The sequence below is a fragment of the Herpailurus yagouaroundi genome, unplaced genomic scaffold (genome assembly GCF_014898765.1).
Source record: "Herpailurus yagouaroundi ecotype Mexico unplaced genomic scaffold, PumYag 197, whole genome shotgun sequence".
NCBI classification, from domain to species: domain Eukaryota; kingdom Metazoa; phylum Chordata; class Mammalia; order Carnivora; family Felidae; genus Herpailurus; species Herpailurus yagouaroundi.
In genome coordinates, this window is record NW_024412428.1 from 26063094 (window position 1) to 26076407 (window position 13314).

Here is a 13314-nt window from a genome sequence, read left to right on the forward strand (position 1 = left end):
TATGTTTGTTCTTCCATTATGGAAGGCATTGTTTGATTGGCAATTTGCAGCACTAGCACATATAATTTAGGTCTTATAGTCCTTGAATATGTGCTTGGTGATGAGACATTGATTACTCCTAACTGTAGGATTTATTTCACAAGTGAAGGTCTCCCCAATTTCAGTGACTGATCCAGTATGCAAAGTAGCTGAGGAGAGAATGAGCTTTAGTTTCTGGGCATTTCCATCACTACTATCATACTGAACTGACACTATTTCTCATTCTTCCTTGGCAGTCGTCTGGCCTATGGGTCAAAAGAGAGATTCTTTTCTCTAATGGCCCTAAACAGCTCTTGGTGACCAGCAAACAAAGCTAGCCATGTCTGCTGATTTTAGGGGGCTTCCATTCTGTAGGGTCAGGTAGTTGTGTGGCTAACTGGTTTGACTCTACCCATCATGTCCTGGGTGAGAGCCTGGGTCCCCACCTGCCACGATTCTGCCTTCTCAAGCAACTCTCTTAGAGGTCTATGTCCTTTGATGTTCAATTTATTTTGAGGCAGAAAGGTATACCACATAGACAACAAACTTTTTTCAGGCTTTTCCCCTTTTAATTTGACTTAACTCTCATTGACTAAATGTTCACCACATGTAAGGCACTGCACTAGAGTCAAAACCCAGGGGTTGGACAAGGGGTCCAGCTTCAACTCTGTGAGCAACTCTCCTGAAGTTTCCACTTCAGTTGAATGGAAATACTGGGCTAAAGCAAACCTACTAAATTCCTTTCTCACTCTCGAGTTTTACGGCTTCACAAAGACAGCACTTGAGAATGTAAGGCTAGGTTTCAGATTTGATTTCTTAAAGTGTGATAACTTTTATTATTTATTCATTCTGAGAGTTTTGAGTACCCATAAGGTTTCAGGGACTAGTCTTGTACAATGAACAAACAAAGCCCTTGGCCTCACAAAACTTATAGTCTCCTGGGAGAGATAAATAGTAAACAAACAAACAAGAAATATAAAATATTATGTGCCAGATGGTGAATACCATGAAGAAATAAAGCAGAGTAAGGAGACAGAGGGGCAGAGTGACCAGGGAAAGCTCCTCTTTAAGAAAGAGGTGTCTGTCCTGACTAATGAGAGGGAGAGAGCTCTGTGGGGTCTGGGAGAAGAGGTCCCAGGCAGAGGTGGGTGCGAATGTGAAGGCTCTTAGGAGAGAACAATTTTGACATGCTTAAGGAACAGCAAGGGGGCCACTTACATAAATAGTTTATCAATCACCATCTGGGGTGCCTAGAAGGCACTTCTTCCCAAAGAAGCTGGTGAATACCTCCTGCGTGCCAGGCATTATTCGAGGGTTCTGGGGCAGAGATGAAAAAAGGAATCACTACATCACTACCTGCGCAAAGAAGTTTGCATTTTAATGAAGAGTCAGGTCTGATTGAGAAAAAACTCCAATATTATGAAAGAGGTGTTATGATTGAGATCATGGCTAAGGGACATGGGAGTTCAGTGAAGAAGGTAACATTTCAGCTGGGTCTTGAAGGATGAGGAGGAGTTGGACAGGCTGAGGATGAAGGATTAGCAAGGTCACATGAAAGGCAAAGTGTGATTGGGGAATGAATTGAGGTCCAGGTTGACTGAAACACAGGCACAAGAAGTCATTACTAAAAAAGCCAGGAAGGTTTTTGTGTCCTCTCTGCTTTGACATGAGCTTCATGTTTGGACTTTATCCTGTAGTCCAGTGGTCCCCAATATTCACTCTTAAGGACTGCCTCTTTACACTTTCTTCCTAATTGATCGTGTCTTCATAGATTTCTTTTTAATCTTCCCAAATATTACATTTATTAAGAAGTAACTAATTTGTTTCCCATTTTTAAATGGTCATCCAACCTCCATGACATCCAATCAGAGCCATGGGTAAGTATGAGACACAGTGTGTTACCAAATTGAGTTAAAACATCATTCGAGAGAAAAGCCACACTGATGAGCCATATCATGGGGTGTATTGGTCAGATATACAACTTCAGCTGCTGTATCAGACAAACTCCCAAATCTCAGTGGTTTAATGTATGTGGGTTTACTCTTGCTCAAGTGAGGTCCATTGTGGATTGGGAAGCCCTCCTCCATGCTGTAGAAAAGCCACTGAGAACACTTCTTCCAAGGTTCCTGGACATGGAGGAGGTACCCTATCTCAGCCTGGAAGTCACATTTTCACTTTTGTTCACAGTCCATTAGACAAAACTAGTCACATGCTACAACCTAACCCCAGGAGAGGGTAGAACACATGGGGGTGCATGCAGAATATTTGTTCATCATTAACTGTCTCTGCCACATAGCATAAATGTGCAATTTCTCTCCTGGTTTCTTGGACTTTAAGGCAGCATCCAGTTGAGAACCACTACTCTGGCACTGGACAGCAGAGGAATCATTTCTTTCTCAGAAAGATCACATAGGTGGTGGTTTAGACACTGGACTGTAATGGGTAGACTGGTGGCAGGAAGACCAGTTAGGAGGCACTAGGTCCAAATGAAGGAGGATCAGGGCCTGGCCCAAAGCACTGGCAGTAGGATGGAGTAGGGGAATGGGTTCTAATAATAATCTGGGATAAAATCCTTAGGTGTTGGAGACCAGATATAATGCCTGTGGGAGTCAGAGGTGTCAAAGTTGATTCTTGGGTTTCTAGGCTGGTTGAGTCAGAGACACTATGACAGCAACTGCATGAGTCAGAGCAGAAGCAGGACCTCCTTCGAGGTTGCAGGTATAATGGTAGCCAGTCATCCTTTTTCCTACTGATCTAGTCATTTGTCCTATCCCCTCCCCACCCAAGAAAACACTAGGCCTGAGTCACAGGCTGTGGGAACTCAGAAGACAAGGCACCAGAGTCAGGGCAGATCTAGCTAGAAGTTTCAGAATCCAACCCAGGGATCAAAAGCTTTGGTACTAATCCAACCATGTTTGGGTAAGTGCTAGGCCAAACAGCACTTCAAACTACCACAACTGCCATCACTCAGTGCTCCTTCTTCTCTTCTACTCACTTTCCTTCATCAGGTTTTTCCCTCCTGGACTCTTCCCAGTTGTCCCTACAACCTTTCCAATTTGCACCAAGCATTACAGCAATCCCCTACTCACTTTGGGCATATTGTAATCAAATCTATCTGTGCACTTCTTGTTCAGAAGCCCTGTCTGTCCTGTCTCCCATTGGACAGCAACCCCATCCCTGGAGAGATCACAATTCCCCAACTGCTGTGAATTGGGTGGAGAGGGGTGAATCGCACCCCTTTCAATAGAGGGCTACACTCTTTAATAAAGTTGGTATGCTCTGGACATCAGAACTTGAAACACAAAAATCAACTGTGTTCCCTTGTTTGAAGCATCAACCTCTTAGCAGAATCTGCTGTGATGTTGTTTTTTTGAACTTTATAAAGACAATTGAAAAAAATCCCTTGAGCAGAATTAAAACCACACTTAGAAATTAAGTGTTCAGTCTCCTCAAAGTTTATTCTATGTATTCAATACGATGAACTATGAAGAAATAAATTTTTCAGTTTCCTCAAATTATTCCATTTACTCAATACAATAAGCTATGAATGAGTAGCCATTATCATGGGCTGCAGAAGAAAATGGGCTTGGGCATAAAAAAGATTTGACACCTGGGCTCTACTTCTGTGATGTACTACATGTTACAAGGCTTCACTGTCCTCATCGGCAAACTAGGAGGTGATAAGAGGCAAACAGCAGTGCAGTTTGAGGATTGGGCCTATAATAGGTAGAGAATCTAGTGCAGGCCTTGCTCAATAGAGGGTAGCTGTACCATGGTTACTGCTTTGTTCCCTTCCTTATGGGGTGTGGTGCTGCAATCTCAGATGTTTCTGCCTTCCTTCCTATCTAGGTCCTCTCGGTTTTTACCATCCTGATTTGTATCATTCACCGATCCCCATCCATACCTCACATGAAACCTTGCCAGCTGCATCACTTCTTAGTCCTAGTATTAATTTTAAAGAGTTCTCAGCCTTTTGTTTGCTCAAAAGTGGAACCTAAAGGTACAGAGTCTGCATCAACTGCTTTTAGATGTACAGTCTGAGTTATTTATATTTCCATTTTCTGCTCTATGAGACTGTGCAAATACTGAAGGAGAGACTTGCTTCCAATTCTCCAAGATCTGCCTGGGAATACCGTCTTGTGGTAGAGGAAGCTGAGCCAGCAGATGCTCCTTCTGCCAGAAGTTCAATAAAGTCTCCCTGCCTTTCAGTGGGAAGAGGAATATTTTCAGCTTGCGATGATTACACTGCTCAGAAATAAGTTACTTCAGGATCTCACTTTTGCGTGACCATTTATTATCCATGCTACCTGCAGAAGCTGGAGTTAAAAACTGGACAATTGTTTCCTTGCTGCTGATTTGCTCTTCAACCATTTCTCACCACTTACATGTGTGGTAGCAGCAATTATAAGGCTATGTGCACCGTGGGAAGTACTTTCTGACATGGCTGATACATTCCTGACATCGTTTAAGAGTTCAAAGCAGCTCCACATAACCTTTTGAGGAGAGAATTTGTAGGGTATAAACCCAAACAAACAAAAACATTCAATGACACACGTTTCCATCTGGGTCTGCACACAGCGTCATGGCATCCCTAGGGTATTTTAGTGCTTGAGGTGCCTTCCATCTCTTGCAAATGTTTGACCAGAGCATGGAAGTAACCAAGTAGAAAAAAAGAGAGAGCAAGTTACATCTTGGGAGAAATCGTATGGCCAGAGGGATGGCTAGGATTGTAAAAGAAGAACATATGGTAAAGGAAGTAAGGCGTGGGAAACGTGCTACCATGAGCTGAAATGGATCCCCTATATTCATATGTTGAAGTCCTAACCCCTAAGAAGGTAACTGCATTTGGGGATAGGGTCTTTAAAGAGGTAATGATGTCAAAATGACATCATTTAGATGGGCCTCCATCTAATACAACTGTACCCTTATAAAAGAGGTGGTTAAGACAGACACACACAGAAGGAAGATAATTGGAAGACACAAGAGGAAAGATGGACATCTCCATGCTAAGGGGAGAGGCCTCAAAGAAACCAACTCTGCTGGCACCTTGATCTTGGACTTCTAGCCTCTACAGCTATGAGAAAATGAATTGCTGTTGTTTTAGCCACCCAGTCCATGGTGTTTTGTACCACAGGAAACTGATACAAATGCCTTACTGGTATACAGCAGCAGGTGAGCATTTTCACAAATAAAGAAGTTTAGGAAAGCTGGGATAAATAATTATGTGTCTCTAAAATATTGTGTGTAATTCTGTTGGTATTTTATATATATCTGAAGGCACCTTGTATCTCCTACTCCTGAAATGCTTGCTCAAGTTTAAATTGTTCAAGGTTTGGCAGTCCATATCACTCAAGTTGTACTCAAACCCCCTTCTTTAGAGAGAAGAGACATTAGTTGGGTAATTCTCAAATTCTTCTCACCAGGTTTTTCTAAAATCAGATAAGAAAGAATGGATGCAGCAGTGAATCAGCCTGGAAAGGGAGTCCAAAACAACCTGACTCTTTGTAAAGTCGGGTTTATTGAGATCTGATTTACATAAAGTAAAATTAATCCTTTTAAACTGTACAGTTGGTTAAATTTTTACAAGTATATACAATCATGTAACCACCATCACAATCAAGATATAGAACATTTCCGTCATCTCAAATTTCCTCGTGTTCCTCTGTAATTTCCTTTCTTCACTCCCAGTCCCTGGAAACCACTGATATGAATTTTCACCCTATAATTTTGCCTTTTTCAGAATGTCATATAAATGGATTCACATGATATGTAGCCTTTTATGTCTGGCTTCTTTCATGTTTTTTGAAGTCTATTGTTTTGATTCTAAAATTTATTTGAATTTTATATGCAGTGCTGATGTAGATTTGTACATACATATATAAAATATAAATGGTATATATTCAATGATGGATATACCCCCATATATGTGTGTGTGTGTGTGTGTGTGTGTGTGTGTGTGTGTATAAAATGCTGAATAATATATCCATGTTTGTTTTAATATTGCTATGCATTTGAACTTACTTATCCAGTTAGGTTATTAATGTGACCCAATAATAATTAGATAAAATTAATATCCCATTAGATAAAATTAATTAAAAAAGATAAAATTGAGGCCCCATTTACTAATTTAGAAATATTACTACTAATTACAAAGATGTTGGTTGCAAGACACATCCAAGAAAGTTCAAAGAGATATCCATTGAATACTGAAAATATATGGAACAGGGAGCATTGAGCAATAGCCTTCTTACCTTTTATTAGAGACTGAGATCATAAATGCCTTCTTGGGTTTTAGAGACATCAATGTTATATGTAAAATACATAGAAAGCATTAAAAAATTTTGTAATGTTTATTTTTGAGAGAGAGAGAGAGAGAGAGAGAGAGAGAGAGCGTGTGCAAGTGGGGGAGGAGCAGAGAGAGAAGAAGACACGGAATCCAAAGCAAGCTCCAGGCTCAGAGCTGTCAGCACAGAGCCTGATATGGGGCTTGAATCCATGAACCGTGAGATCATGACCTGAGCGGAAGTCAACCCTTAACCAACTGAGCCATCCAGGTGCTCCTAGAAAGCATTTTTAAGAAGAAAAATATCCAAATAGGCCACATGATAATCTCAGTGGTGATACATGATTATAACATCCTGAGGCTCTAAAATTTACTACTATCTGGATAGCATCAGTGGTGGCTATGGGTCTCTACTGTTTGAGCCAGTACCCACCAAAACACTTCCTCAAAACCAGAGGCTTTTTAGTTGGTTGTTTCCCTGGGCCATAGCCTATCTGCAGGACAAGTTTAATATCTGTCTCTAGATTGATAATCAAAAAAAGTGGTTCTTTTCATGCAAGGTCCAGGTTTTGGATGAGGCCAGCAAATAGAAGGAGGAGAAGAGGCTCTCACTTGATCAGCTGGATGGACAGTACACTTCCTGCTCTTCCCAGATTCTCCTTACAATGTGACTCCCACTCAAATGTGACCTCCTCTGTGCCCCCATCGTGATGCATTCCCTAACTCAGGCAGAATGAGTTACTCTCTCCTTGGACTTCTTATAACATTGTGCACATAGAACTATCACATTTTATGACAATTCTTTATGTGTATGTGTCCCCTGCTCTTCTTTAATGAACTTGAAGACACAAGGATTATGTCTTACCTCTCTCTGTTTCCCAAGATCCTAGCATGTAGCAAATGCTCCATGAATATATGCTAAATTTAGTTGGTCCTTATAATACAGCATATACCACATATCACAGGCCCACCCCAAGAAGACTTTGGAGACTAAGAAATGGCCTGTGTGGATAAAACTAGTCTCTATTTTAATTTGTGTATCAGGCCTTGTATTTCCTGCCAGTCTGCCAAGCTTCTGACCCAGATTCTTTCTCTGAGCCTATTTTCCAGGTCCAAGTGCAAACATAATTCCTGATCTGACCCAGATCCACTGCCTCTACTTGTTCCAGCTCACCAGGGCCTCCTGCTTTGGGCTCATCTATGAAACCTGATGTGTGGCCAAAATGACCCTGGTGAAGAGCCAGGTGGGGCAAGCTGGCACTGCAAGGTCCCAGCGTGACATCTGGTTCTCCTTGCTGTCTGCAAGGCAACTGGGTGGGCAGAGCAGAATAAGCCTTCATGGGCTCAAGTGTCCGTGTGCTGCTCACAGTGAATCCTGAGGCAGGAAACAGGTGCAGATGTGGGCCAGGGTAGAGGCCAGGAAGGAGTGAATTTGTTGCTAGGTCCCTCTGGCTGTGAGGGACCATTAAAGAGGTATGGATGAGACTGGAACAAGTGTACAAGGAAAAGGAACAGGGATGGGTTCTATTTAGACCCAGTTAGAACCCCGTTACCCCTTACAGTGGGATGACCAGTTGGGCCCAAAAGACATGTCTATGCACTAACCCCTGGTACCTATGAATGCAAAACTATTTGGAAAAAAGTGTCTTTGCAGACACAGATATAATTAAGGATATCAAGAAAAAAAAATTACAGAATTTAAGGTGAATCCTAAATCTACTGACAGATGTCCTTAGTGGGGAGAGGCAAAAGGAGATTTGGGACAGAGGCGTACAGAGGGAGAAGGTCATGTGAAAACGAAAGCAGAGATTGGATTTTGGCTGCCACAAGCCAAGGAAGGCTTGGAGTCAGAAGACACTGGAAGAGGCAAGGAAAGATTCTCCCTTAGAGCTTTCAGAGGGAGTGTGGCCCCTTGATACTGTGATTTCAGACTTCTGACTCCAGAGCTGTGAGAATATGAATTTCTGCTGTGTTAAGCCATCAGGTTTACAGTACTTTGTTATGGTTGTCCAAGAAAATTAATACACTCCTCCTTTGCTTATAGATCAGAGAAATAAGTATGCACTGGAGTGTTTGGGTCCATAAAGGAGGCTTTCAGAGGACTAGTGAGACAAGCAAGGCACAAAGGAAGAGACTGGTTCAAAACCACACAGAAACAGCTCTTTTTCTCCCAAAATCATCAACAGAGACCAAAAGCATCCATAGGAAAAACGTTTCTGTTATGCAATGAAGTTCACCCTAAGAAAGTATCTTCCACTTATAGAAGAAGTAATAGTAATAGAAATAATAATAATAATTACTGAGATCATGCCTTATGTTAGGCACTGAACTAACTGACCTACTTATATCCACTTTTCCAATGAGAAAATTGAGGCTTAGAATGATAAACCTTGACACAGTGTTTACAATATGCCATGCCCTGTTCTAAGAGCTTTACAATGATTAACTAATTCAATCCTCATAATAACCTGTGAAAGAAGAATTATTTCCATTTTACAGATGAGAAAACTAAGGCACAGAGAGGTTATATAGCATGTCTAATGTCCCATAGCAAGGAAGTGAAGGAAATGGGATTCATATCCAGCTGGGATTCAGATCTTTGTCCCAAAGATTCTTAAAGTTATCCCACAGTTCTAAGTTAAAAAAAGGGGGGGTTGGATTGGAATGCATGTGTGTCTGACCCAAAATCCCATGTTTATTCCATAAGCTGGACTGCCTCTTAAAAAAATGAGAGGTGAAATCACTTTGTGAACAGCGGTTCTGCCCACATGACCAGTTATAGGCTCTGAGGTCTTCAGCCAAGAGGCCTGATTCCTCCCTATTGCTCACACAATCTTGAGCAGAATAGCCAACATAGATAGAAGCTCAGACCCACCTCTGGGGAGAGACTGGCATTGGTTTTGTGGGACAATCTCTGGAAGGTTGCAAGAGAGCCCTTCCCCACTCCCTCCTGCATACTCTCCTGTGTTTACCCAGTTGTGTAACTGAGGTTTTTTATTGTTTCAACAAATATTATTAGGTGCTGGAGTAAAGGCTTAATCTCAGGCTGGAGACAGAGTAAAGGCTTAATCTCAGGCAACGCATGTATAGTCTCCAATTCAGAGTGATAGGTACCATCAAGGAAGAATAATATTAATAACAGCCACTCTTTTTAGAGTGCTTATTATGTGCCAGTCATTATATAATCCTCTTAACACATGCTGCTTTGGCTTAACACAGGAGGGTCACCTAACCTAGTCTTGATAGGTCAAGGAAGGCTTCCTGGAAGAATCCTAAGGGATTAGTGGGAGTTAGCCAGATAAAGAAGGGAGCCAGAGAGAAAGGTCTTTCAGGCAGAAGCCTGAAGCTGAGAAAGCACATGGTAAATGTTGTAGAAAGGGAAAACAGCTTAATATAGCTGGGGGCAGAGCAGGAGCAGGAGCAGTAATAAATGTAGTGGGAAAAATATGTCAGCAAGTAAAGGTCATTTTGGCCTTTTAAGCCAGGATTAATGTTTATTAGTCCAGCCTGACCAGACTTTCCCCTATGGGCACCTGTCAGCTGGGACCCTTAACATCCTCCTCTTGCCATATTCCTTGCCCCTGTCTACTGCCTGGAGGCTTGGTTCCAGGTGGATGGACAACCCAGAGCTATGGCCCTCCCATCCATCTGACTGCAGGTACCAGTACTGCCCAAAAGCTCTTTGGATATTGGCATTGGCCTTACGGGCACTCAAGTTCACTGCCCCCTGTAGACACCTCCAAATTGATGGTTAGAGACTATCAGCCCTGGAAAGCAGATTCATAGGAAAGTTATTCCTCTATCTCTGGCCCAGCGGCTCCTTCCTACTCACTTTCTGATGACCTAGGTGGTCCGTGAATGCTTTAGGAAGATGTCTCCACATGCAGGTTAAGAAGAGATTCAAAACTATTGTTTAGTGAAGACTACACAACAGATCAGTGGGAGGGGACCCCAGCCCCCTGACAGTTTTGGTCAAATGCAAAGGCTTTGGAGACATGTAGCCTGTGTCTGAACTCTGATTGTACTGCTAAGCAGTAGCTGGGTGATCTTGGAGCCAATTACTCAGCTTTCCTAAGCCTCAGTTTCCCCAACTACAAAAGGGATTAAAATTTCTGTCCCTAATAGGACAATAGTCAGAAGATAGCACATAGCCAGGCATTTAGTAGACTCATATCATGACAATTGTAGTGGATGTTGTGGTGCAACATCAGATTCCCCTTCACATCTGAGGCATTTATTCTCCTGGCTACCAATGGCTCCCTATGCCAAAGGATGCTTTCTTGCTCAAGGTCATGACACTTTTCTGGGGCAGCCCACATTCAATGATAAGCTGATATGGGAATACAAATTCTGGTCCCCTTTACCCCAAAAGGGTCTTTAGAAAAGTCTCTTTCCATCTTCAAAGTTCCTCCTGAGAATCAGTTTGGGTCTTTGTTGCCACTGCAGGCAACAAAGGGAGGTGACTACTTTCACTGTCCCAGAAAAGGGCTGTTTCCATTTTTTTCCTTGCAAGGGGGCTCAACTTCTTCCAATCCCATTTCTGGGGCTTTCCCACAGACGTTACTCCCTAGAGTAGTCCTGGGTAAATTTTCAGCATGAAAATCTCAGAGTCTTAGATGACCCAAGCTGTAATGATGAGGAGAAAGATGGTGTGGTGATTATACCTCACCACCTTTAAAGAACAAACCTGAACTCATACTGACAAGAATATTAAACAGCTAGCAAATTAACTGGCTAGCAATAATTTGAGAATTATTATTTATTCTCAAGTAAGTTATTTCTTTGTTTATTTGATTCTCCTATTAGAAAGAAAACACACAAACTCGAATTTCACAAGTATGTGTGATTTACAAAAGTGTGATCTTTCTTTAATAAGGACCCAGCTTCAGACTCCTTTCAGAAATTGGTTGTTCTCAGGAAAATCACACATGAACCTTAGGCAATATTTATCTTTTATGTTAGAACTGCAAACCAAACAACAACTAATTCATGGATTCAGTTATAAGTGTTGTTATATATTTTTTCTCCACGACTAAATCATATATATGGTAAACTTTATTACTAGGCTTAGTAAGAGTATAGGATCATTTAGGCAAACCGATATTCTTTTTTTTTTTTAATTTTTTTAATGTTTATTTATTCTTGAGAGGGGGTGGGAGAGAGAGAGAGAGAGAGCAGGGAAGGGGCAGAAGAGAGAGAGACACTGAATCTGAAACAGGCTCCAGGCTCCATGCTGTCAGCACAGAGCCCCATGCAGGGCTTGAACTCACAAACCAGGAAATCACGACCTGAGCCAAAGTTGGACGCTTAACCGACTGAGACACCCAGGCACCCCTGGCAAACCAGTATTCTGATAGAGCTGTTACATTTCCATACATACTTTACCAATTTTTAATGAATTAGAAAACAATAAAACAATATTTAACACTAAAAGTGTGCTGCTCACGGTTTAATTTTATTTCTGATAATTCCAAAGATATCTGACATTTGAAAGGTTATCAGTGCATTATAAATGTCAGAGATAAGTTACTAGAGAATGACAGCCAATTTTAATCTGTAGATTATGATATACATGAATATTCATATTTGCATACATTAATCGTGTTAAATATAAATATGAGGACTATTAAAAAATTGGTAATTGGAGTATAGCTGTTCATGGGCAGGGAACTCATTTATTTGTGTGGAATTAGATAGATAGATTTTAAATTAAGATAAAATTTACATAGGTGTACAGTTTGATGAACTCACCCATGTAACCAACAAACTGATCAAGATATACAAGGCGTCCAAAGCAGGGATTATGTGGGAAAAGTCTCTTGAATGTTTGGCTGTCCTTGACAGTGTGCTCAGCTTCCCAAGAGAGCTGGCCAGCTAATGGATCCTGGTGTCTGCTTCACTCTTTTTATCTCCATTATTACTTTCTGGCAACTTCCATTGGCGTTCATGGCACCTTCTCTCTGCTGAACCTCATGGCACACAGTTGTCATCAGATTGGAGGTGACTTCTTTCATTTTCCCAGACAAGGGCTGTTTCCATTTTTTCCTTGAACACACATGGTGATCAGATTTCCCCACTCCTTCCGGGAGCTCTCCAAACCTTTGTTCATGAATCTTTCCAGCATAGTCTTGAATACTGAGTAGGGAGCAAGTCATATCCTTTGCTTTTACAGATGGAAACCTTGAAGCAAAGTGAAGTTAAATGGCTTCCTGACCAATGAGACTGGCACTAACTCAGAATTATATGACCCAGCTTGGTGCCATGAGTTTGTTTTATCTCCTTCAGCAGGAAGGAGAGTATGGCGGAGTTCAGAAGGTGGTTATCTCTTTAAGCCTCTCAATTTTTCTCACCTCTGTTTGAGAGGCTACTCCATAGTTCAGGTGTGAGGAAAGAGCGGCATGGAGGGAGACGAAGCAGTAGGAAGGGACAGAGATATGGTATGAGAAGCCCTGGGTCTTGTTGATGTTGTTAGAGATCAGCAGCAAAGGAGAAAGAACCAAGAGTCAAAGATGATCAAAAAGTAGTCACAATAGCAGTTCTTAACACTTCTTGCAGTTGTATATTCAACGTATAGTTATTAAGCTTATAGTTTATTTAGGCATTTTTTTAGTTTATTTATTTTGAAAAAAAGCACAGAAGTGGGGGAGGGACAGAGAGAAAAAGAGACAGAATCCCAAGCACACTTTGTGCCATCAGCGCAGAGCCCGATGTGGGGTTTGAACTCAGGAACTGTGAGATCATGACCTGAGCTGGGATCAAGAGTCAAATGCCTTACTGATTAAGCCACGCAGGCGCCCCTAGACATTTTTAATTAGACTCTTTCAGTATCAGAAAGATGCCTAAAAGATTTATAAAGAAGTCACTGAGTTTTCTTTTTTTTCTTTTCTTTTTTTAAAAGAAGTCATTGAGGGGCGCCTGGGTGGCGCAGTCGGTTAAGCGTCCGACTTCAGCCAGGTCACGATCTCGCGGTCCGTGGGTTCGAGCCCCGCGTCAGGCTCTGGGCTGATGGCTCA